Genomic DNA, 26,791 nt, shown 5'->3' on the forward strand with positions numbered 1-26,791 from the left:
TGTTCTTAAATATTTAAATTTATTTGGTTTTAAAAGACTCAAAAAAGCAATAATACCATTTGATAAAATTAAAAATTTTACATAGAATAAACAATCTTTTTTTAAATCTTGCACCACTTACCACTGTAAGTTTCAGGACAGCAAGGGTTTTGTTCATGTGTTCTGCTATATTCCTGGTGCCTAGAACTGACACATAGTAGGTGTTCCATAAATATTTCTTGAATAATGAAATAAATTTTGGCATATATTTAAATAAGCTTTGAAGCATTCACATTCATGACTGAAAGGTAATATCCACTTAGATCTGGAATGTGCCAATGTTCCATTCTTTTAACTCAGGTGGAAGGACACATATGACCCCTCTTCTTTCCACTTCCAGCAGCTTTTGTCCTCACCCATGTAATCCACATTTCCTGGTAGAAAGCAAAATTTCAAACACTCACAGTAATTATTCTTTTGAGAAGACTGGAGAGCATTGTCTATAAGAGGGTTGCTTTAAGTCTGCAGGCAAAATTGACAACGCTTAATGACTCAACCAAGCTGAGTGACTCAGCAAGCACTTTAGCAGTGTCCATTACCACTGCAAAACCATCTTGTTCGAATACTTCCTTGAGACCACATGCTAAAGTCACTGTATTCACACACAGTTTTTTGTTAGACTCTTATGAAACAATCTTCCCTATTGTCTTATACTCTAAACACAGGGAGGAAGTGAAATGAAAACTTCCTTTAATACTTTTAAAAGCAATAGTGTGTCCTAGTTTATGTGACTGATGCTTATATGCCAAGAGTATAATGGAAGTAATTGTGTCAAGATTTAATATTTAAAGCAGATATAATTAACCTCATAAGGGCTTGCTATATAAGAATATACTTTATTATTTAAATATTCTCTTTAAAAAGAAGGCTTATTTAATATTGATTAGAAAATAACAAGACTCAAATTTTGGGTAAGTCAAATTCTAGATTATATGTTCAATAAATGTCTGATATAAATCATTTACTAGAAGAAGAAATGGAGTATGGAGAAATTTTCTTCATTAAGGCTGAACCTACAAGTTAGTTCTGTAGATTTTTTTCTTAAAACTTTCTTCTTACATGCCACCCCCATCTCCCACTATCCCCTATTTTTGCTTTAAAAGTATAACTATATTCAGACTTTACATAGCAGGCTTTTTTTTCATATTGTATATCATTACTACTCCAAGCATGGGGCCCCCAACTGCATCTGATAAAGTAGCAAGTCCCAGAACACCAGAACTTTTGCTTCAAAAGAGTCAAACACAATGTTTAAATGCAACTCAGGTTAATGGATAACTGTTTTGTCCTAATGTGCAATCATTTAATGTTCTGGTGCTTTTATAAAACAGGCCACAGCAATCCACAAATGTAGCTTTATACCAGTTACCAAAACTTTCATCTCTTGGGTATTTGGTAACTTAAAAAAAATAATAATAATGTGAGATAGTTCAAAGACAACTCATCTGACAAATCATTTTACGTTTCTTAGCATTAATTCATTAATTTACCTTTTTCTTCCTCTTGGAGTTGATCTCATAAATGAAGGACCACTGGATAGTATCAAATGTGACATATAGAAATACTCCAAATCCATTCCTCAAAGTTGATTTCCAAGGCAGAGACAGTAAACAGCCTTCTCCCAGCTTTCTTACTTGCCACAGCTGAGAGTGTAGGATGTTTACAGTATCTGTCGCTCAGTGCTCTCTAGGGAGGGGTTGGTGGTCAGCAGTAGAAGCCTCAGGAAACCCAGCACTATTTCAAGATTACTATAATATGTCACGGAAAAAAGATCAAAAAAGTATACTTGGGACTAAATTATGGCTCTTTTATAAACCTGGGCTGAAAGGGTAGGCGTGGAGGCCACACAATTCTTACTTGCTTTCCCTAAGTTCTTGTTCCCTTCCTGCTCTGTATAATCCAGGATTTTCCTGGAATCTTCAGCTTTGGCCATGCACATTCAGGGATTCTGTTAATATTGGATGTTCAATATCTATGTTTTTCCAAAATGGTCTCAAAAGTTTTATCCCCTCCTTAAATGGCACACATTTCCTTTCTGACTGTGGGAAGAAAAGTAATCTAGCTTCTCACTCTCTGAACCATATGACTTTGTTCCATCTCACTCCCACACAGAGCTGAGAACAATGGCTGAACTGTGTCTGCAGACAGAGGACCATCCAACAGTTTAGTAAAAGTTAGTTACCTTCATTATGGTTTATGTAGTTATAAATTCAATCAAATGAATAAAAAGTAAATGTTAGGATAAAAATCATGTGCACAAAATGGTGTATCGCAAATTGTTAATGCTTAAGTTTTTTTTTTTTTTTTAAATCTCATACTTAGAAGGAAGTAATTCTGTAATTGGAAACATATGCATAAATAGAGTTATTATATTCCTAAACTCTTTTCTAACCTTTTAAATGGTCATGATGCTCAAAACACTTGGGTGAAGAAGAGAATGTCAATACTGTATATCACAGAACAACACTACTTACCAAGAACACTATACTATAAACTAAAGTAGTATATAGTCTGAAATTGTTAGAGGATATCACTCTTTCATTCGACAAACATTTGTGGGTACCTGCCATATACCAGTGATGTTTAAAAATCTAGGTGGTAAGAAATGCATAACATCATCCCTGCCCTCAAGAAAGCTTGATATGACAGACACATAAACCTTTAAGTGTAACACATGTTATGGTGGGTCAAAAGTTGCCTGACAAACCAGGCTAGGTTGGAATATTGAATAAAGTTGGTGAAGTGAAGATAGTGCCAGTAGGAATTTGGAAAGGATAGACAGTGATGAAAGAATGTCACAGAGAAAGACAAAGTTAAGGTATGCTGAGACCTTCAAGAATTCAGCAGTTGGAACAAAAGATGCACATGGGGAGGGGGAGGGGGAAGTGGGGCTAGAGAGAAGCACAGGGGAAGATGGGGGCCCTTATATGCCAGGCTAAGGGATTTGGGCAGTATGTCGAAACTACAGAGGCCAAAGGAAAAGTGTAAGCAGGCAAATGGTATGACCATATTTGAACTTTAGAGAATTTGCTTTAGCAAATTCTGTAGGCAAGGAAAATAGGGAAAGGATGACTTTCTGTGTTAGTAGTATAGAGGATAGCACAAAAACTTTTACTTAGGGAAGAGATAGTAGGCACGTAGAGAAAACAAATATGAGAAAGCAGAAAGATAAAAAGCACAGCAGAAATCCATGAGTGACTACTTCAGGAGATGAAGAAGTTGCCTAATTCTTAAGTCTGGCTTGAGTGACAAGGCTTTTCATGCAGGAGAGGTTAAGTATGAAGACAAGTGATAAAGGAAAGAGCTCTGAGAAGTACCAATGGTAATGTGAAAGGGAAGGGACTGAAACATTTATGAACTCCTGTGTGTTGAATACTGAGTTCTGTCATAATGAAAGGATGAAGACATTTTTCATGACCAAATCACACAAGCCTACTCTCTATTTTACACTTGTGCTTACCCTTTTAGCTGGTGAATACCCATGCTCTTCAAATCCAAATCAAATGTCCTATCTTGTAAAGCCTCATCTGGTTATTGCCATCCCTGATACCTGCCCCCCTTCCCCCATCCTGGGAGAAACTGTTGAACCTGTCTTCTCACCACTACTGTAACTCTACATATTCTTCTAGCAAAGAATTCTAACTTTATTATAATTATTTTCTTACTGGTCTACCTCTCTGTAAAGCCAAGTCACTTGAGAAGAAACACCATGTTTTGTTTCACTTAGTTTAGTTTTTTAAAAATTCACACCATGTAGGAGCTTAAGTTGTGGCTCAGTGGTAGAGTGCTTGCCTTGCACATGTGAGGCACTGGATTAGATCCTCAGCACCACATAAAATAAACAAGTAAAACAAAGTTACTGTGTCCATGTTCAACTTAAAGAAAATTAAAAAAAAAAAAAATTAAAAAAAAAAATCACAACATGTAGCCAGGGTTTGTTTGGCACTAAAGGAAGTTCTTGGTAAACAGTGAATGAATGAATGATGCTAACATCTGGCAATTTATTAACAATTTGAATATGATTATTAATATTTTTAATCTTAAAATAAAAAAATATGAGTTTGTGAAAGCTGTTTTTAAAATCCCTGATAATGCAAAGTTAGGTTGTTTTACTTTTCTAAGGAATTCATGGCTAAAAAAAGAAATGACTGCATCACACTCTTGCCTTAAATGACAGCAATATCTCTTGGAAAGTTAATCTTTCATGAGGGCAGCCTGAATTTTAAATTTTATTTTTTGATAGATTCCAAGTGAAGAAAAGTCAAAGTAAAATGTAACTACAGAGAAGAAATCCATGTAAACAGTCTTTAAATGGACAAGAATGAAAGGAAATGGCCCCTAATAGTTGGGTCTGAATATTGAATAATCATTTAAGAGTTTAAAATGTTCTAACTGGAAAGAACCACACCCTTACTAAATATAGTCATTAAAATAACTTCAGTTACATAAAATGATTATTTTAACCACTCAAAGACAAGTCTGGAAAGTTCTGTCGTAACATGCAATCTAATCTTTTTGCTTTAGCAGGGCTTTTGACTTTAATAGGCATTTTAGTCACATAAAGCCAATCTCTGGTAAACTACCATTTGATCATTTTTAGTTCTAAATGAAAACACTTATTTTAAATGTATATTATAACTGATCACATTTGGCATATTCCATATTCAAAAAATGTGTGTGTGCATGCATGGGAATGTGCTGGTGATTGAACCTAGGGCCCTGCATTCTATAACTGAGCTAGCCCCCCCAACCCCCACCATCCCCATCCCCCACCCCAGGCCTCTATAAGCCTTTAATCTATTATATGATTTTAAAAATCCCTAGTAGTGCAGAACATCTTTCAGATACACAGGAGCTTTCTCTGTCATTTTTAAGTTAAAATGTAGCAGCTTCAAAGTAGCCAGTGAATGATTCATTGGAGAAAAAACATTGTTACCATTTTTGAAGCTTAAGGTATCTTGTGTACTAGGATTTTTAGCTGCTCATTCCCTGCTCAGGCATAGGTGTTACTAATTCTTCTTCTTTTTTTTTTAATTGTTGATAAATCTTTATTTTATTTATTTATTTTATATGGGGTGCTGAGAATTGAACCCAGTGTCTCACACATGCCAGGCAAGTGCACTAACGCTGCACCCCAGGCCCAGCCCCAGCCCAGATGTTACTAATTCTTAAAGTCAGGTCCAGGTCTCCTACTGCTGTTGGATTTTTAGAGCCAAATGGGAAAAAATACCTGGTGAGGAGGTTTCTTATTCTAAGGGCATGTTTCCATAAGTTACTTTGCTACCTGTCCCCTTCCCTTGTCTAGATCTGGCTTAGGGTACCATTTTCTTTTCCACCTTTTATTCCACTTTCATCTTGCATGCATAGAAGGTGAACATTTAATAGGGAAACATCACCCACCAGTTGAAATCAAAACTCCAAAACTCCCATAATGTAATAAACATATCATCATATAATAATGAATTATATGGAAACCTTTAAGGAGCAACTATGAGGCAACTATAAGTACAATAAATAACAATATGTACTTATTTTACAGTAACTTCATTTATAGTAACATTAGAAGTTCTTACTCTGGTTAGTTCTTATTTATACCCTGGATCCTAAAGTTTCCATATAATTCATTATTTCCTAAAGGAAAATTGCAAACATAGAACATCTTGCTATGATGTTACAAAATATGGCTAATCAACAACAATGGTTCTTTAAAGTAGATCAAAGTACTATATTCATAAAAATCATGGACCTTTATCCAACTCAAAAAATTCCATGGTTTTATGAATAGATCCTTTATCCTAAGAAACTCTACTTCCTCTTTAATTAACCTTCTCATGTTCATCTCCAGGAAAACATTCTCTTCCTTGAACCCAATTTGCTATACTTTGAATTTCTAATTTACATCATCTTTCTGTCTCAGGTACTCACTGTAGCTCAAATCAACCTGTAGTAAATTCTATAGTGCGTGGAATTGCTACAAGTTTGTGTCATATTTGTTTGTGTACAATGCTTGTGATAGGTTTTTAAATTATAATGATTAGTCTGGCATAACCTTCAATCTTACTTTTCTTGAAAATTCTTTGGGTTCCAGATTCCTTAATTTATTTTTTTTAAAGAGAGAGAGAGAGAGAGAGGGAGAGAGAGAGAATTTTTTTTTTTTTTTTAATATTTATTCTTTAGTTTTCGGCGGACACAACATCTTTGTTTCAATGTGGTGCTGAGGATCGAACCCAGCCCGCACGCATGCCAGGCGAGTGCGCTACCGCTTGAGCTACATCCCCAGCCCAGATTCCTTAATTTTTAAAACTTTCATGCATACAATTTTATTTAAGTAATTATGCTGAGAGGACAAGATACTCCTATTATGATGAATTCATATATATATATATATAATATAATATAATATAATATAATATATAACTTTTTGCTGCCTGTCAATATATCACTTTCCTATTAAGAGTATAAAAATCTTATTTTTTTTAACATTAGGGGGGCTTGAGTGTTTAAATGAACATACATGTGAATTTTCAATGAAAATTATAAAGTATTCAAACAAAATTTTCTTATAGGTTTTTTTTTTTTTTTGAGTCTTCATATATTCTGTGAACAGGGTTACAGGCTATAAATCATTTTGATCCTTTTAGTCATAGTAAATTGTGGATCTTATATTTAAAAGTTGGCTTATGTTGGCTATAGCCATGGAGATGGGAGTGTGACACTGTGACAGAAATGAAGGTATTCTTACCACTGTTGCCATAGGAAATATATATTAGAAGACTTAATCTATACAAACTAATAATTACTTTGAAATTAAAATGTAAAATGGTAGACTGACCAATATTTTAGCTGAATCCTGAATATTTACTATAGGAATGCTCAAATAACTTTAAAATAACTGTCACTGCTATAAAATATCAAATTGTTATGATGATACTTGGTGGCATGAGTTCAGGTTTTGATGAGGCTAGTCACTCCAATGAAAAGTCTTTACCAGTATGAACTGACTTCAGCCAAATACTATTATGTTTCAAACATACTGAGTAAGCAACCAACCACCCATTTCTATATTTAACATTGTGTGTGTGTGTGTGTGTGTATGTATGTATGTATGTATGTATGTATGTATGTATGTATTAGTAGTATTAGGGAAGGGTATCTAGAAAACTATAAACCAAACTGATGGTGGCAATTAGGAGTAGGGAAAGGAGGGGAGAACCAGGACTGATCACCAAAGATTTTAACTGTATTGGCAGTATTAATTTTCAAAAAGAGAATGTATTCATGCAATGTGCATGTAAATCTAAAAATTAAATTGGAACATTTAATTGTAAATTTTCTCATTGTCCAAATTAAAATATAGAGTTCACTTAAAAATTCTGGATTCCCTCGAGATTTAACCAAGTTGATTAACTTGTGACTTTGGGTACTCTAGAGTTCTGTCTTGGCTTTTATAAAATGATAAAATAAAATACTATGTGCATTATGGTGTGTGCCAGGTATGTTCTCAAAAAGTACACATCCTCAGAAATACTTCATGTCATAAAATATCAGCACAAATACTTCTAATATTACCATGTAAAAATAACTTCATTCTTTTGGCCTTAATTTCCCCCTGTACACAGGGCATAGATTTTTCTCAAGCCAAAGGTAGAAATATAGGGTATATTGGTTGTCTCCCGCATGGTTTCTGGCCACACAATCTCTTCTACAAAAGAGGATGAGAGCCAGGAAGGGAGCAGCCTCTTAAGACACATCCTAATGGATAAAATATTCATTCCAAGAGATGTTCTAGACAAAATAAGATTTTCAAAAACAAAAGCTAAAACAAAAGTACCACCAGGTGTCACTATAACACAAAGCACTGTTGGTTACTTTTATATTCAATTGGAAAGAAATGCAAGGATTTAATATTAGAAGCAAATGGGTACTGTCTCTCAAGGCTTGCCATGGCCTAGTCTATCTAAATAGATGCGAAAAGGCACAAGCTTCAAATTTAAAAAAAATATATATAAATATAGAATAAGACAATGAACAATAAATAATTTCAAATGCAGTAAAAAGACCTGTGGAGGTCAAGTTCAATTTTGCCTTTTGGCAGGCAAACATCAAGGACCACAGTTATGTGATATTTGATGGGGACAGATTTGATCATGGAGCAAATGAACAAGTCCAACTGATTACTCAGCACTTCTCTTATTATTTATTCCATATTAAGTTTGTTTCTTAAAGTGATAAGATGAAGAGTCAGAAGTGTTCATAACAAAATTCTAAGAGATTATAAATTTATTCTAGAGATAATTAATAGCTACTCATACATCTTAATTCTATTTAATGACCTTTCTTTAATTTCCTAAAGGCATATGACTTCTTATAGAAAAACTTATATAATACTCTGTTTGGGGTTTTAACACATAATATATATGGTAATAATAGTACAAAGAATGGAGGAAGGTAAATGGAACTCTAGTGTTTCAAATACACTAAATGTTTAACTAAATACATATAATTACATATGTAATTACATAGAATTATTTTTATCAAAGCTAATTCAATACTAATTCTAAGTTGGTTGTGACAAATTAAAGAAGAATATTGCAATATCTGTAGTGTTTATTAGCACCAATTCAAGGAAATATAATTTTAAAAAGACAACAGAATGAAATGGTATATCAACAAAAGAGGGCAGGAAAGGAAGGACTGAGGAACAAGCAACACATAAGACAAATAGAAAACAAATAGCAGAATAGCAGTCCTAAATTCAGCTATATCACTAATTACAGTAAATGTCAAGTGGACTAAACACTAATCAAAAGACATGTTGGGCCAACCTGTGTTAAAAAGCTAGCCCCAACTATGCTATCTATAAGAGACATACTATTCAACCTCTGGTTTAGTATGGCTCCTATATTTCCTTCTGTTTAAGCTTTAATCCATTCGTTTTATTTTCCATTATGATAGTATGCTCTTTATTAAGTGGAGCTTTCTACAGCTTATCCATTATTGACTTGTAAAAGACAGAGGAACTGTCTCTATATTTGTCATATGTTACCTTTTAGGTTTTAAATTCATAATGGGCAACAAGCATGTTTACCACAATATATTTCCAACTCCATATGGGTAGGCATTACACTTGCTTCTGAAGAGATCACGTATATATCTTTATCAATCCTTGTCTATTAATGTTTCAATGTGCATCGATGAAACCAAGAATGTTTGCTTCCAGAGCTATAAGCATATAGCTCCCCAAAGAAGAAATTCACATAGTAAAATATAGAGGTTGCTGCCTTTACTATAATTAAAAATTCAGGTCAACGAATTTTTGAGTTGGCATTTTGAACTTTAATATATGCATAATGTTGGCATGGTTGCAGTGAATGTTATATTCGTGTGAAGCCAAATGTAAGTCTACTTTTGATTTGCCGATGTTGCTTCATAAAGTAGTCCCTTAAGTCACTAATTTGATATCTGTGTATGATAATTTTTAAAAGTACACAATTACTTTCAACATCTCACACAGTTGTGTCTACAAAAAATGAGTAGGCACTGGAATATAATATGTGAAATTGAAATATTCAGGTTAGAATAGTAGAATTACACATCGTTTTTCTTTGGGCACTTTTTGTTACTATTTTCTAAATGCCTCAATAGATTTTAAGACAAAGATAAACAGGAAAGCACTGAGTCTCACAATGATGAGACTTAGATAAAAAGATATAATGCTCTTTGTAGATAAATTGTTCAAAAAGATGTTTGCTTGCTACACAATAATTGACTGCTTTTTAAAAAGTAGCAAGAATATAAACGTTTCTCCAGTGGCTTATTATATTCAGTTAAACCTGAACAGGGGACTTTTTATATTTTAAGAAAAGTCTGACAATGATTTCTCTTCACAGCACTGAGGGTGGTATCCTTGTGTAGTTTTTTTTTTTTTTTTTTTTTGTAGCTATCATACATTAACATGACACAATGTTTTCTTTTGATGTAAAACAGAACCCAGTAGAATCAAACGAAGAAAACTTCTACAATAATTAGTATTAAAATATTCTGGTACTTTGTTTCAATACTTAATCTTTGTCTATAAATGTGCTTACAAACGCAGATTAAATTTACCACAGATCTTAATTTTTTCCATTATGTTAAAATTCAAAGCTTGTCTCAATTGAAAAAGTAAACTTATAATGAAAAGCCTCATGATAAAATAACATGCTATTTTGTTATCTTTACAAAATAAAGCTTCTAGCCCAGTCTACTTTATTCCCCACCAAAAAACAAACAAAAACTTTGAAAAAAGCTGAAATCCTATCATTTGAAAACTCATGTGAAATCTGTGCATTTATTTTCTTTCCAATCTATCTGAAGGCTGAGGAGTTTCTAAGGGAAATAAGAGAAAGTTCAAATGTCTACACACAACTCAACTGGCTCCAATTCTAGCTTAATTGCTGAAGTGTCTAGGGCAGCAAAAGCCATCTCAGAGGTTGAAAGGGGCAGAACTAAGAAATTTGTAAGAAGTTGTCCCCAACATCTCCTCTATCCCCAAAAGGGAGGAAAATAAAGCAACACTAGTTAAATCTTGAGAACAGTTACCTTAGAAGTAGGACAAAGAAATGAAGAGTAAAATCAAATTCTTTTCCTTAGTGATAGTATTAGAAGTTCATGGAGAGGAACTAAAGATGTAACTTTCAGAATAACTGCAGGTTTCATTTATATTCAATATCCTGACCTTATTCATTCTGGTATGGAGTTGACACATTTCAATAAAGAGCTGCTTACAGACACAGTTTAACACATTGCCTTTTGTGTTCATTATACTTTCTTTAATAAAAATATGCCAATAATATTTGTAATTAATTTCATATTTTGTTTTGAGACATTTATCAGGTCACATGAATAGTGTGAATCTGACTCCATTTACTACTTGTGTGACACTGGGCAAGCAATGAACTTCAGTGTATACTTAGCCTTAAGAGAGATGATGGTAATGGCAACTCTCATTAAGATAAACATCAAGCTTCTTTTTTTTAGAGAGAGAGAGAGAGAGAGAGAGAGAGAGAGAGAGAATTTTTTAATGTTTATTTTTTAGTTTATTTGTATGTGGTGCTGAGGATCGAACCCAGCACCTCGCGCATGCAAGGCAAGTGCGATACTGCTTGAGACACATCCCCAGCCCAACATCAAGCTTCTTAATCATCAAAACATATTAAGTATTCTTTGTTGAGAAACATTACAGTGTTTACTATGTAGCAGGCAGTATTCTAGGTTATAGGGCTCTATCAGTGAGTCATTGATATCATGGTATTCATAAGGAGAAAAATATGATCAATTAAGAAATTAACATATAATTGACAGGTAGCAATAAATGCTTCAAAGGAAAATACAGCAGGTTAAGTGATCAACTGGGAGAGACAGCTATGTCAGATGAAAGCAGGGGTTGGGTAAGGCCTTTCTTTCTTACTAAATTGATGTTTGACCAAGAAACTAAATGAACCAAGGGGGTGCCTTTGTGTGTACCTGGCATCACATATTTGTCTAATTCATTTAGATGGGTTTCCTTTTCAAAGTGTGACATACATTTATATAGGAAGTTAAAACATGGAGAAATAAAATAGTAAAAGTAGTCCAGGAAGTAAATAGACCAGAAAGAAAATATAAAGGGAGAGTAGAATAATACAGCAATAGTAAGAAAAAGAAAACATTTATTTCCTTTTGGGCAACTGAGGTCTCACCTGTAGCTTCTGAGTTTGAGCACAATCACCCTTCCATGTAGCATCCATATAGAGAAGGGAGAAGGAAAGCTGGGCACCCAGAAGTAGGCTCCAGCAGGAAGCAAGCTCCAAGGGAAGAAAAAAACATTCCTTTTCCCCCCACTCTTTCTGTGGGGGCTACCCAATTTTAGACTCAGAGATGAGCTGCCCCAAACTGATTTAGGGTTAAACAGGAGTCTTGGGCAGATTATTTTATGATTCCCCTCGACAGTCCTCTGGAGATCTGTGCATGGAATATAAATAACTTAGAAATCAGGATAAGAGTCAACACAGGTATAGCACACACCTAAACAAAGAAGGACTTTCAGAAGACGATTAATATGAGCCCTCTGGAGAAACAGTGGGAGAGATGGATGTTACACAAGCAATTCTCTGAAAACTCACTAAAGAACATGAGTCTTAGGCAATGTAGTAAAAAATTGACTCATTGTTCTGCTATGCCCCCCCACCCCCCACCCCCGTGGCTAAAGAATCAAAATTCTTATATGGCAGTTCTAAGTTCAAAGACATTTATTTTAGATGACAGTGCCATTTTTAGAGCAATTAACTAGAATGTGTGAAATCTACCCTTAGTATGCACTTGAATTATGGGCATGAAGTCTATTAATACTAAATGTTTTAGAAAGTGAGCTGCTCCAAATTTCAGTTTCTTAGGGTTTATTTGTTACATAGTTCAAAGTTTCCCAATCTGTCTGGACCTTGATGGCTGTATTTGATTTTAGAATCTCAGTAACTTAAAAAGCTTCCACTTTTTACACACCCTATTTCCCAGCTCTGTTCTGTCCACCACTTACCCAGCAGCTGCTTTCCTCTCTCACCCCACCCACAGGCCTCTTTGAGAGCCTGGCAATAACAGACATTTCTAGGGAGGGCAGGGAAAACATCCGACTTGTTCACAGCTGCATCACCAACCTTAGCACAGTGTCTGGCTCAGAGTAACAGCTTAATAAATGTTTATTAGATGAATAAACAAATGTCTGAAATCCTCTGCCTTAGATCAGTGATTATCTTTTATCTTTTCTAAGAAGGATCTGGGAGAGAAAGCAAGCCAATATTTATATAATATGGATGTTGATTTTTATTTCCTCCCTTTTTAATATGATTACTGGATGGAGAGAGAAAATCTGTTAGGCAAAGTCTATTTGAACAAGTCTCAAGATGTCCTTGTGGAAAAATTTAGTCTGAATCCTAATACAATCAGGGAGATTCATGATGGCTGACTAAATGTACCCTAAAAGAGCTGATTACCACAGATTAACATAGAAGAGTGTTGACGGCTATTTATCTTTGCTTAGACATTCCCTATACAACATTTTAATTTTCATCTTTATTTATTAATATCTCCAATTAAGCTAAGAGAGGATAAAAAGGTTTTCCCAATATAACGCACAATTAAAGAAGTTAGTTATTATGTTGCATGAGTGAATCTGGACCCCAAAGGACTTAGACATATTAGTGCAATGGGTCAAGTCAAACCAAAAGTTAAGCAGCATTTCTAACAAATTTCCTATGGAGGTAAAGGTGACATAGCAGTAGTTCTTGTGAAATCTTAGGAATAAGTGTAAATACTTATTCACATTCAGAAAATGGGCTACACAAGCCCCAACTAGGGCAAAAGGACATTCATATGACAGTGGAGGGAGTTTTAATTGCCACTAAGCCCAACCTGAATAATACTGATGACTTCCAAAAAAAAAAAAAAAAAAAAAAAGAAAAAAGCTAATATGCTTTTAGCCAACATTAAAAGAACTGTGAGCCAACATTAAAAGAATTGTGCTATCTTTAGAAATAAACCAAGTATTTATGGACCTTCTATTGGCATTGTTCTGAGTGCTGTAGGGGATAGAGAAGTATTAGACATAATCCCTATTTCTAAGGCACAATTTAGTCATAGTGAGATTATCAGTGAGAGCCCAAAACCAAAACCCCCAAATCAAAGGCTTCTATATGCAAGAGGTGGACTCCATTAACTGATGTTTACAGCCCAAACTGAAAGTCATCAAGAACCTGCTGTAAATAAGGTCCACTACTCTTTTCAGAGAAACCAAGTAACAGAAATACATCTTCAAAATAGTCTTGTTTTATTTCTTTAGTTTTAAATGGGATAAAATTCAGTTATCTGGAGAATTCGGTTGTGGAGATTAACTCATTTCTAAATGGGGCCAAATACATCAAATACCACTGTAAATAGTTAACCACTGCAGTGTACATTCCAACTGTAATGCTAGAGCAAAGAGGGAAATAAGAATGAGTCGTCAAAGAAACAACATATTATATTCCAAACTCTCATAAAGCTGAGTCAGATTTGTGGGCTCTGTGTAGTTAAAAGTCATGACACAGCCAAACTGTTAACAGGAGGAAAAGGGAGCAAAGCTACTTCTTCTAGATAAGGCAACTGTATAACTTCTCAAAATACCTCCTCTATCATGTCCCTTTTTATAACTATGGTGCCCTACATGCCAAACAATGGAAAATTTCTTTCTCATGTGGAGTTTCTCATGCCCATAGTCTTTCTTCTTTCTGCCTATATTTTGTACTTTTGACTTGATGCCACAAAGTAAATACATACTACCCCAAATTTATGGCTTCTAATTTTAGCCATCACTCAGTGAAGCACAGAGCATGTCCACCTTTCTTTTTTTATATTTGTAGTTTTGGTACTGGAGATTGAATTCAGGGGCATTTTGCCACTGAACTATATCCCCAGCTTAGGGCCTCACTAAGTTGTTGAGGCTTGCCTCCTGTCTCAGTTTCCCAAGTCAGTCTCTGGCATAACAGTCATGTGCCCACCACATCAGGCCATTAGGCTCACAGCAGCTTTTCTGAATCTCCACCTTCCTCCCTTTTTTCATTCCCTTTAGCTGTGACCTACATCACTTCCTGCCGAATAAAGTATATTCTGTACCCAATATTACTGCATCCCATTACAAATCTATTCTAATGTTTTCTCATCCTCCTTCATACAAAGACACCTTTCTGCTCAAGGCTAATTACTTCATTTCTTTTCAGCTGTTGATACTGTTGACTTCTTCCTCCTTCTTTCTCTCTCTCTCTCTCTCTCTTTTTTTTTCACACTCTAGCTTCACTTTTCTCCTCCTCTTCTGAAGGCCCCCTTTGAAGCATTTTCCTCTGCCTGCCTTTCCATGCCACATTTCCCTGATTCTGTACATTCTTCTTTTCACATTGACTAAAACAGAAGACCCACCTGCAGCTCTTTCTGACCAGGGCCTGCCTTCCACACCTCCATGCTTTGCACACATTCTAGCTATTGGGGTATCTGCTCCACTGGTTCAGTTGCCCAGGATCTGCTTGTCTTTCTTTCAATACGTTCAAATGTATTTTTTTGAACTGCTTCTTGATTCTAAGTTCTACAGACCTTCTGTATATACCTTTTCTCCTAAAACTCTCAGCAGCAACTCAACCATAATTTCTCTCATGCAATCACTGTCTCCAGGGTTTATCTTCATTTAAATGTTAACTCCTTTACATAAGGAGGCTGCCTTGTTCTTTGCCATATCTTTATGTGGGCAAAAGCTCAATAAGCATCTATCAAGTGAATAGATTAATTTGATATGTGCAAAATGTGATGTTGGCATTAGTTCTTGACTCAGAAAACATCCAAACACTGTCTATATGACCAATGGGTGGGATTACTATTCAATAAAGCTATGGACCAAGTAACTTAATGCCCCTACCATGAGGAAGAGTTTATAATGTTATGATGATCCTGTACCAAGTAAATCTCAATTAAATTATTTTTTAGAGACTAGAAATTAACAGTCTAAATATACTGTATGATAAATTTAAAAGTACACTGGTGATATTATGCTTCCCTTTTTTTCCCTAGCAGACACTGAAATGTTTCAACCACAAAAGGGTAACTTTTGCTCTGTTATGGTGACATGGGTCACTGGCTAGTGAAGACCTATGCCATTCTTGTATACTGGATGTATAAACCTAGTAGGTCTTGGAGGAAAGAGATCTAACCTTATTCCTCAGAAGTTATCCTCTAACTTTCTATAGTAATTGCAGATAATCTGACACTATCTGATGGGGACACCAGATCCAGGAGACGTGTGTTGTCAGCAGCTATCTTGGAGACCTCACATGGCTGGAAGCAAAGGGGGATGATGATAACAATATCTTTTCCTCTACTTTGTGCAGTTTTTATTTTTTAATAGAAAGCTATTTGTGTTTAAAGCTTATTTAACTACCAAATCTTACAATGCACATGTAAAAGAAAATAACTTCATAGTTTCTGGTAAGGTTGGAGACATTAAAAGAACTTTGGTTGTTGGATAAATTTACTGTCCTGAGAGACTTTTACTTCCTCTCTAATTCCCCTTCAAGAAAACATTTGAGACCAGTATGAAGTTAAGAAGCTACAACTCTTTCTTCTGATGACTACCTTTCACGGAAATAACAAAATGGAAAAATTATTCCACAAGGTTCAATAAAACATCCAAATACTCCCAATAAACCCACAGATAACATTACTCTTAAACACCCTCCACTTATGGAGGGGGGTGGGGAGAAAAAGAAAATTTCCTTAGATCCATTCAACTATAAAAACATTCTTTACTACATAGAATTTTATAAAATCCCATTGTTAAGTACTTCCTCTCAAACTCCTGCCAAATGGGAGGATTACTGCTGAAACAGACAAGGAATATGTGACCTCCTCCCCATGCCCTGACGAACGTCAGGGTTACACTTTGGCACACACACAGATCTATTTTCTACAAAGGATGCAGCTTTCCAGAGATGTGAAGGATCTGGAATGAGAACACTGGCTCTCATCAACCCACTTCCTCTATTGGAAGGGAGTCTCCCAAATAGTCTTCTGAAGGAAATACTGAAGTGAAGTCACCCATGTTTAGAAAAGTAACAGTGGCTAGAAGATGTGATTGTCTCAGCAGTGGTACAAGGTCAGTCCAACAATTAGACTGAAAGTTCACTGGGACTTTTAATAAAGCAAGTTTAAGTGGATATTTGCACAGATGCATACACAGAGCTATTTGTTCTGCTTCAATGAAACTCATCCAAGTACTAGTTTTAAAATATAAACAGTGGGAAACCACTATAGTAAGGACTAGCAAAATAAGGCAATTATCTGCAAGAGTTGAAAAATCTAATAAAAAAGTAGGAAGTTGTGTGGGAGAAAAAGGAGTGACATTCTCTAGTGAGTCCATTTGGAATTTAATAATTCACTTTGGCAATCATATTTGTTTAGTCAGCAGGCCAGTGTTCCTACTGTGCTTGTACAATGCCAGGGACAGTCTTCATCTTAAATGTCCACTATGTTAAGACAGTAAAATGTTTGTAGCTAAGCTACATAAATACCATTCATGCAGCAGTCCTTGAATTTAGATTGTTTATTACATATCTCTGAGAAGATCTGTGCAGCAACATAAGACGCTTGTTAATTGAGAGATTAATTTGGCTGAATGGCACCAGAGTATGTGTTATTGAGCAATACTTTGAAAAATCCTGTGTTGGCAGAAAGTTATGCTCTAACTATAGACCCAGAACAGTTTCCCTAAATTTTCAACATCTCCTTAGTATTATAAATAAAGACAAAGACATGGAAAACTCTCATGCTTTTCTCCTTTTACTAAGCAGTGTTTTATTGCGTAGAGATATTTTTCTTATCACTGTTCATCAAAATAACTTACTTTTCAGAAGAGTTGTAAAAGTGAAGAGATTACAATGTATATATTGCCATAAATTTAAAGGTGGAGAGATGTAACAGATAATCAGAATAGCACAATTGAATTAATGTAACACTTATTTGATGAACAGTTCAAATTTATAAATAATGAAAAACTATGGAAGGCCCGTATAGAACACAAAATGTAAAAAATGGAAGTCTAAGAATATGAAACTGCAATTTATCTGTGTACATTTATTCATAAAGTATCTTTGTTTCCTGTGCTTATTCTCTAGTTCTCTGTTTGATTCTTAAATATCACTTAATTGGTTAAATGAGCACTTCACCAGGATTTATCTGTTAGAAGTTATTTATAGTAACCTGAAAGTCATAGACCTCTTTGTTTGTTGGTTGTTTGTTTTTCTCATGTAACAGATAGTGAGATATGCCTAGTAGATATTTTTTCCTATGGCAAAATTATGGTAGAAATGTTTGTGGAAAAAATGTAAATATTCTTTCAAAGAAGGAGAGTTTAGATATCTGACAAGAGGGTCATCCTGTGTATGAAGAAGCACAGAGCTTTATAACTCCTGGGCGATGAGAGATTTGTGCAGTTAATCCAACCTGGAATTATTTCCTTTTGATCAAAAAGTACCAGCTATAAACAGTTCCATCCCATAGCAAGGGGCAGATCCCACTGAGATCAGCCTAGAACAGGTTGGCCTCCTGCATATCAGAGACCCAGAGCAGAACCTGGTGGCTCCAGAATGAAGAGTGACTTCCTGGTGGCACAAGGGGAGTTGGCACTTTTTAGAATGCACTAGAGAAAAGTGGTCATCTCAGAGAAACAGCTTAGGAAGACTAAATGTTAAAGTTTGAATTTAGAGCAATAATATATCGGAAGTTGAAAATCTTTAAACTCATACTGCAACACATGTCCAGGAATCTCTAAGAATAACAGCTATGGAACAAGAGAAGAACCAAGTCTCATTCCATTCCCTCAGCATCAGCTATCTATGGAGTTAGTTATTTCCTATTTCAAAGATTGAAAGTTTGGACCTGTGTGTAATTTGGTAGATAATAATTTAGTTTTAAAAAATATTTAGAAAATTATAAATAAACTTTTCCTCCAGCATTCCTCACAGTCCTTGGTAAAGAGGGAAGCTGTGATGTAGAAAAAATAACATTCTATTATGGCTACCTTTGCCAAAATAGCCTCTCTCATTACAGGTCCAGTTTGACTTCGACCTCAGAATCTTTTGAACTAAGAACAACTCAGGCCATTGTGATTTAGAAGTATTCTGGTGCTAGAGAAGATACCAAGATGGTCAGGAGACAATGGCAGCATTAGAAGGCCCTCACTGAACAGAATATATAATTCCATTTAACAGCTGCTGAAGCTCATTAAACTATGCTGGCATGAATGATTCTTTACAACTACAAAAAGGATGAAAAACAGATAGCAGCCTATTTACAGATGCAGCAAGAGCTGTCCCTTGTTTTGCAGCTTTCAAGGGAACCAAAACATGTCTGCATAATAACTTCAACCTACAATTCAACACTATTTAAAAGTGTAGTTTGCTATAAGCTTGAAAACAGATTTTTGCACATTTCCAAAACATTCCAGCATAGTTTCTTAGTGTACTATTTCCAGGCTCCCTCTTACCTGTGGGGAAAGACTAATCAGGAAGCAATTAGCTGGCCCAGCCAATCTCTCCAGGCACACACCCCACCCTGCACTCCAACTTTTCTCTCCAAACATTCCCTGTACTTCATGTCCTCAATCTGAGGAAAGTATACCACGGATACTATCCACCTTTCTAGTTTAAACTGGCTGTTCTTGCCTTTTTATGAAAGCTTCATTGCTTTTTATTTTTTACTTTAGGTTCTCTGCCACTTCCAGAGTGATGTTGAATAAGTCACTATTAGGAAGATTGAAGTGTGGCACCTCAAACAGTGCCTGACATACAGCAAAGACCCGATAAATGTCATCTAGAATTTCATCATTACCACCATTTATGAAGACATCATTCACCAATGTTACTCATTTCACTTGTACATCATCTACTCCACTACAAGCAAAACTTCTTGAGGAAAAATTTAGAATCTGGGAAAAGTACAGCTGCATATTAGCACTTTCCTTGCCCTCCTCCCTCTTCCACCCCTTCCATATTCTCCACACCCTCCTTCCCCAAATACATACAGAGGAGGTTTTATAGGCATTATCTTGGCCTCTGAGAAAAAGTGAAGATTTAAGAACACATAAGAATGGTCTTTATACTATTTACACAGACTTCCCCTAAGGATATTCTTCCTACCAAGAGAAAGTGGTACCATGCAAACAGCTTCTGATTTTTCTTTTACTTTCTCAGCCTCTGTTCTTCAATATATTTCATATATACAACTGCCCAATATGGGGCTGCAGGTTAAAGGAGTGTAAGATAAATTATTCCAGGCCATCACATTAACATTCTATATTGGGGTTGGAGCAGATGCCCTACTTGGTGATAAGAAGCTATACTGTTTCTTTGTTCCCCTTCCTAGCATGTAATTCCTGAGGTACCTTTTCAAGGAGGTCTGGCTGGTCTCAGGTGGGATTCAAATAATCTTGGATGTCTGGTCCACATAACATCATATCATTCCACTCTTACTAGCCACCACATGGATCAAAGCTTTGTCAACTTTGTATTCTTCAGCCCCTAACACTCAGTATCCCTTATGCAAATAAGCATTTCATATTTCTTGAAGCAAGCTGTTATTCACATTTTGAAAAAACTACTACCTTCAGATAGGGTCAGACACTATGATTAAGGTGCTATCATTTAATTTAACCAAATTCAAAATTCAAAGAACATTTCATAATTACAAAATATTAATCCAATGCTTATTGGTAAATGTCAAACTTGTCACTATGACCTACAAGGCCCTGTCCATTGCTTAGCTCTTTGACCCTGTCTAGCCCACTTGGTACTGACATATTTCATAATTTTTGCTTGATCCAACTTCTGGCCACTTGCACTTGTTCTTTTTATCTGTCTAAAATGCTTTACCTCCCAGAATCCCACATGGTGGGCTGATTTTCATGATTCCTATCTTAGGGCGAAGAAATTGCCCACGGCATGAACAAAAATAGAGAATTCTCTCCACAAGGAAACAACAATGTAGAACAAAATCAAAAGAATGAATGCGCATGCCTGCGTATGTGCATGCATGGGTGTATGCGTTTAGGGGTAAAGGTAAGAAAAAGAAGAGCATTCAATCTATGGAGGGAAGAGCTAAGGAAAAGGCCTTGGGACATAAAGGAATAGAACAAGGTTGTTCAAAGAACTGAAAGTCTGTGTAGCTGGAACTTAGAGAACAGCAGAAGATGGGGCATGAGCCAGATCAGAAAGTATGCACTACAGCGTTTATGCACCTTAACACTTAACTAATATCTTGATCTAAGATAGAGTTGTCATTCTTCATTTTTAAAAAATCATTCTGTCTTTATTGGTGTTCTCTTATTCTTCTTTAATCTACAAATAATTATCTTAATTTAATCTAAAAATAATAAAGGTGTTGGTCATCCCTGGGAATTAAAATTTCCCTCAGGAAAAGTAAGCTACTACTTCTGGAGATTTAGGGAATAGGACTGCTCATACCAGACTCTGAAAGCTTGTTTTCTGATCCAAAACATTACCCTAATTTCTCTGGCACTAGTCCTGCCCTTGTCTCAGGTGGCAAACTGAATTATTTTAAAAGGTGGTTCAATTAGCTATTAATTTATCATATACATTCAATTTGCAGCAATACCTAAATCTGTACCAATAATCTGAATAGATTCTGTTCTATACAAAAAGAACAGATAAATTATATTTTAGTAAACTGAATTCTAAGAAATGAAATTCATACTTTTTAAATGACCTTAAATTTTTAGAATTTCTCACAATTCATTATGATTTATTTTTAATTACTCAGAGACTTAGGATCAAGTATGAAATCAGCCCAGAATCTAAAGCAAAAGTGTAGAAGGTTACATGATTATTTTATGGTACAGTTGAACATTATTCTGTGAATAAACAATGTGAAAATTTCCTAATGTCTTATTAAATTTCTGATTGTCATAATTTATTTGGGGGTAAAAGAGTATAATAAAAATCAGGCATAAACAACTATATATCTGATATAGCCATGAAAACATATGAAAAAGAACAAATGTTTGAAAATAAAAATTTCTAGATGGGCTTTTCATAGTTTAAAGATTAAAATTCTAAAAATAATTTTAGTCAAATGTGAAAGTTAAAATTAAGTAATTTAGTAAAATAATTTCCTTAGTGTACAGTTTAAGATCTACTAAGTACAAAATGTGAATGTTCAAATTTAAATATGTAAATTTGAAACTTTTACTAATTCTTGGATTCATTTCAACATTATTACACTCAGTGGAAGTAAATCTTCACTTAAACAGGGTAACAATGTTTCTATAGCATTAACATCACATCCTGAAAATATATATAAGTATATATTTTTATCTCTACTGACAGTAGAAATAATGACTATAAATGCTATTGCTTTATGGCACTGATACTTACATACATTTAACTGCATGTACTGCTATTACATCAATTTTTCTTTTCTTATAGACAATTGGTATTAGCACTTTCACTTTTTGAAAGTTTAACTCTTTAGCAAAAAAAAAAAAAAACAAAAACAAAAAACACCAAACCTAAAATTTAGAAATAGTGGTCAGAACCACAAGGAAGCACATTGAAATGAAACAGTTTATAATACCTTATCACACTGAATAATGCTTTATATTTTCCAACATGCTTTCCAAAATGTATCTTACATCTTGAGACCTTCTTGTATTGTTTTTGAAAGGAGAGCTATGGAGAGGTTCTGATGTTACTCATATAGTTGTAAATGTATCTGATGGACTACATTCATTAATTTCTTTAAACCTGCAGGATGCTGAAATCTATGGGGACAGTAAGTTTACATTTAGCTTTGGTGCTAAATGAATTCCCAATCTTTTTAATTTTTTTTAATTTGTGTCAAAAAGCTTCAATTCTCAAAGTATTGGATCACCAAGCTTATGTAACAATCAGATCTAAAATGTAGGAAAAGCAGATTATCACCTGGCAAAATTAACTTACCCACTACATTCTCATTACAAATTTAAAAAGTGTATACTAATGAGTAATAATTTGTCCATGCCTAACAACTAAAAAAGAATATTAAATAAATATTTAATTCATTGACTATTATTTCTAATAATAAGCACATTCAGAGAATAAGGTATTTTTTTTCATTTTATTTACTGGCTTTTGCCATTAAGAGGAGCAAGATGAAGAAGAAAAACAAAATAAAAACTCACTATTGGGGCTGGGGTTGTGGCTCAGCAGTATTGTGCTCGCCTAGCACATGCGAGGTCCTGGATTTGATCCTCAGCACCACATAAAAATAAATAAATAAAATAAAGGTATCATGTCAAACTACAACTAAAAAGTAAATATTAAAACAAAACAAACAAAAAAAAACCCCTCAGGGCTGTAGTTGTAGATCAGTTGTAGAGTGCTTGCCTAGCATGTGTGAGACACTGGGTTTGATCATCAGTATCACATAAAAATAAATAAAGAAAATAAAATATATCTTCTACATCTATTCAGAATCTTGAATACTTATTCTGATATAGCACAATGTGAAGAAAGTCTTTTCCATTATTTTAGTGAGACCAAACTGTGGAGCCAACCTAGATGCCCTTCAGTGGATGAATGGATAAAAAAAAAAAAAATGTGGCATATATACACAATGGAATTTTACTCAGCAATAAAAGAGAATAAAAAATCATGGCATTTGCAGGTAAATGGATGGCGTTGGAGAAGATAATGCTAAGTGAAGTTAGCCAATTTCCCCAAAAAACAAATGCTGAATGTTTTCTCTGATATAAGGAGGCTGACTCATAATGGGGCAGGAACGGGGAAATGGGACAAATAGAAGAATTCTAGAGAGGGAAGAGGGGAGGGAGGGAAAGGGAGGAGGCAGGGGATTAGCAAGGATGGTGGAATGTGATGGACATCATTAGCCAAAGTACATGTATGAAGACACAAATTGGGTGTCAACCTACTTTATATACAAACAGAAATATGAAAAAATGTGGTATATATGTGTAATAAGAATTGTAATGCAAATAACAAAAACAAACAAACAAAAAGATGGTATACTTAAGAATCATTTTGTGTAAGTTACTTCAAAAGGTAACAGAAACAATTAACATCCTGTTACTCTTCTAATATAAAAAAGCAACTGGAAGTTTGAATTTGTCTTAATAAATCACATAAAACTGACAGCCTTAGGAAAGTGTTTTTTTTTTTTTTTTTTTTAAATCCAAATAGTAATAGTTAGTTAAAATTTGGCTTAAGAAAAAAAGGCAATTCTGATAGCAATCTGGGCAGACATGGGCCACAAAGGTCTAAATTTCAAGTCCTACTCAGGGTTACACCCACATGCAACTCCCTTGTCTCCACTATCCCCTACCCTGGTTTATGCTGTTCTCTCAGGGAGGAAAGGGTTTACATAGGTGAGGTATTTATAGACATAATCACCATGAAATGAAATGCAGGTTCAAATCAGAGTTTCAGGATCAGGAAGAGTAAGTATCATTCAAATGAATCACCACTGCTAATTTTAGAAGCTCTTATACTTCCTTTAGGAAGCTCCCTTCTAAGGATGTGCCAATTTTTACTTTGGCAATCATAAATAAAAATGAAAGGTACAATAGTCATGATGGTTAGTCAGTTTGGTGCTATTATTTAAACATTACCAACTTTACAGAAACATTCAGGTTATGATTATCTAGCATCCACATTGACAGTATCTTATTCTCAGTAATTGATCTACTACAGTCCATTTTAAAAAGCTTAAGGAGTTGGGAGTGCAACTCAGTGGTAGAGAATGTGCCTACCATGTAAGAAGCCCTGGTTTTGACCTCCAGCACTGAAAAAAAAGATGATGTCCTAGTTCATGTATTATATTTTATTACGCTGATACAAACATGAAATTTAAAAAAAAATAGGAAAAAAACCACATGAAAGTAATTAGTAATGGTTTCTAATTTATGCAAAATGTTAATTTATCTTACATAAGTGCACAATTACTTTGTCCAGGTAATTGTAGGAATGTAATACTGTAAATTTTTAAAGTTAGATTCTTTTTGTGAAATAATAAAAAAAATTGTACTAGATCTTATTTCAACTATAAATAGCACACTGTTAATATTTTTAAATAGCATTTTAGATTGTTACTGTGGAAATGTGGGGAACAAAGCAAAACAAATAGTAGGTATCAATTTTAAAACTAACCAGAATGACTTTATGGAGGTTTGCATTTGTTGGTTTAAGAATATCTAAGAATGTTGTAATTTTTACAACTGAAGAAAATTCCAATAAGCAATTATTATGTGAAGGAAATAAGCAAATAGAAGAGGAAAATGGAAATTTTAGGAAGCAGTGAGGTGGTGGGGGTGCTTGAAATAACACACGCGGAGAACCTAAAGACAGTGAAGGTCAAAGAACCAGGAAAAGTTTACCCATTTCTTCCAACCTATAGTCATTCCCTGGGAAATAATGTAGGTTCCCTGGGACACAGCTGAGTTATTTGCTCTAAGTGTTTTCCGTTTACCTATTAAAACAGGCCACATTCTCAATTCCAGACCCCAGGGCCTGACAGAGGGCTCCCCCACCCAGCCCCTTGCATTTCAGTGGCAGCCAACTAACCTCTCATGGCTGGCATGACTAATTGAGTTTTTTCACTTGATGGCTTTATGTACAAGGGAAACTTACAGGCATTTTTATACATGTCTCTCCATTACAGCTATGAGAATGGATACGATTTAAAATAATGAGATAATCACACTGCTTTACTATCACTTCATCAATGGGCAGTAAGTGGGGGAACAGAAGCTATAAATTCTAAATTAAGGAAAATAATACATTTTTAAAATACTGTGTTTCAGAACATAAAGGATGCTGCCTTCACCTCTTTTAAAGTTTCTAATTTCAACAATTCAAGCAAATAAATATTCATATGTTAAAAATAAACAGATGAACTAGAAATTAAGTTCATTACAGATTCATCATAGGAGTCTCAATCTTAAATGGCTTTCATATATTTAGGATAGAATTTATTATTTTTAGGCAATATGAGTTATTGCATAAACTGTTCAATTGAGAGGAAAAAGTCTCTACCAAGGCCTAAACTACTCTGCTGAAAACAAGAACAAATAGATTTTTAAAATAAGAATCAGTTGAATCAATATTAGTTTATTTTACATACTTGACTATCTAAAAAATAAAAACAATTAACTGATACTTTATTATTTAAAGACTAAGAAGGAAATAAAGGAGGTTCAAGTCAAATAATGTGAAAGTGATTTGGTCTTTACTTTTTTCTCTTTTCAAATAATCTATATTTCATTAATAGAAATTTTTGTGAATGGCTCAAACACCTACTTTGAAACTGCAGATAAAGACAAATAGGATAAAACAGATCATTTTTTTAGAATGACTTTTAAAATACTATCTAGTATACTGGTTTTAAAAATAACAAAAAAAATTATAATACATTTCTTCATTTCTCTCAAGAATACTTTTTAAGAATTACACACACACACACACACACATCATATTCTATATACACACAAGAGTACTTCTTCTCCTATCTATCTGAAGCTATCTAAAAATATACAAAGAAGGTTTAAAAGTTATTTAATTTGCACCATTTTTACCCAAGCTTTTAAAAAATATATCAAAAAGAAAACAAGGTATCCAGTTTTAGTAAACAAGATAATTGCTCTTCAAGTGGATCCTTGAAGTCTGAGGCAGTAGGCAGCTGCAAACATCCGACTGAAAGCCAGTTTGTGGCTTCACAGCTTCCAGTCGAGGATGTTTACAGTCGCTCACTGTCAACAGGAATAAGCCTTCTTCAGCTTTTGGTTTGGTTAACCTGAAGAAAGCTTCCCAGCAGGTGTTTCTCAGATATACAGACAACAATTTGTAAATTTAAAAGCCCCTAACAGAAATATTCTAGAAAATGTCTCAAATTCAAAACAAGCACAAAGCTTCATGAATGTCTTCTGTTCATCTACCAAGTTTCTATAAAATGTTGTGATACACTGAGACCGCATATGCAAATAGCTTTCATCCATTACTGTTGTCTACAAGAAACAACAGGCAAGAGACCAGGTTACTTAATATGGCTCCAGCATGCATTATGTAATAAAAATCCTTCTTACAGCATAAGTAACCAAACATAGAAACTACACTCTCTTAACAGCATAATGTGCACATGTAACATTAAAAAGCTG

The 26,791-nt window shown here is 34.6% G+C and overlaps 1 long non-coding RNA gene across 1 annotated transcript; it reads right to left on the reverse strand.

The window, feature by feature from the left end:
* Nucleotides 1–26,300, reverse strand: LOC124091794 (uncharacterized). Its single transcript, XR_009226687.1, has 2 exons — nucleotides 22,805–26,300; nucleotides 1–413 (listed from the first exon to the last, which is right to left on the reverse strand). It is a non-coding gene; the product is annotated as an uncharacterized LOC124091794 (long non-coding RNA).
* Between the last annotated feature and the right edge of the window lie 491 nt (nucleotides 26,301–26,791).

The sequence above is a fragment of the Marmota monax genome, unplaced genomic scaffold (genome assembly GCF_021218885.2).
Source record: "Marmota monax isolate L192 unplaced genomic scaffold, Marmota_monax_Labrador192_F-V1.1 WCK01_AAM20220418_F8-fsc00091, whole genome shotgun sequence".
NCBI classification, from domain to species: domain Eukaryota; kingdom Metazoa; phylum Chordata; class Mammalia; order Rodentia; family Sciuridae; genus Marmota; species Marmota monax.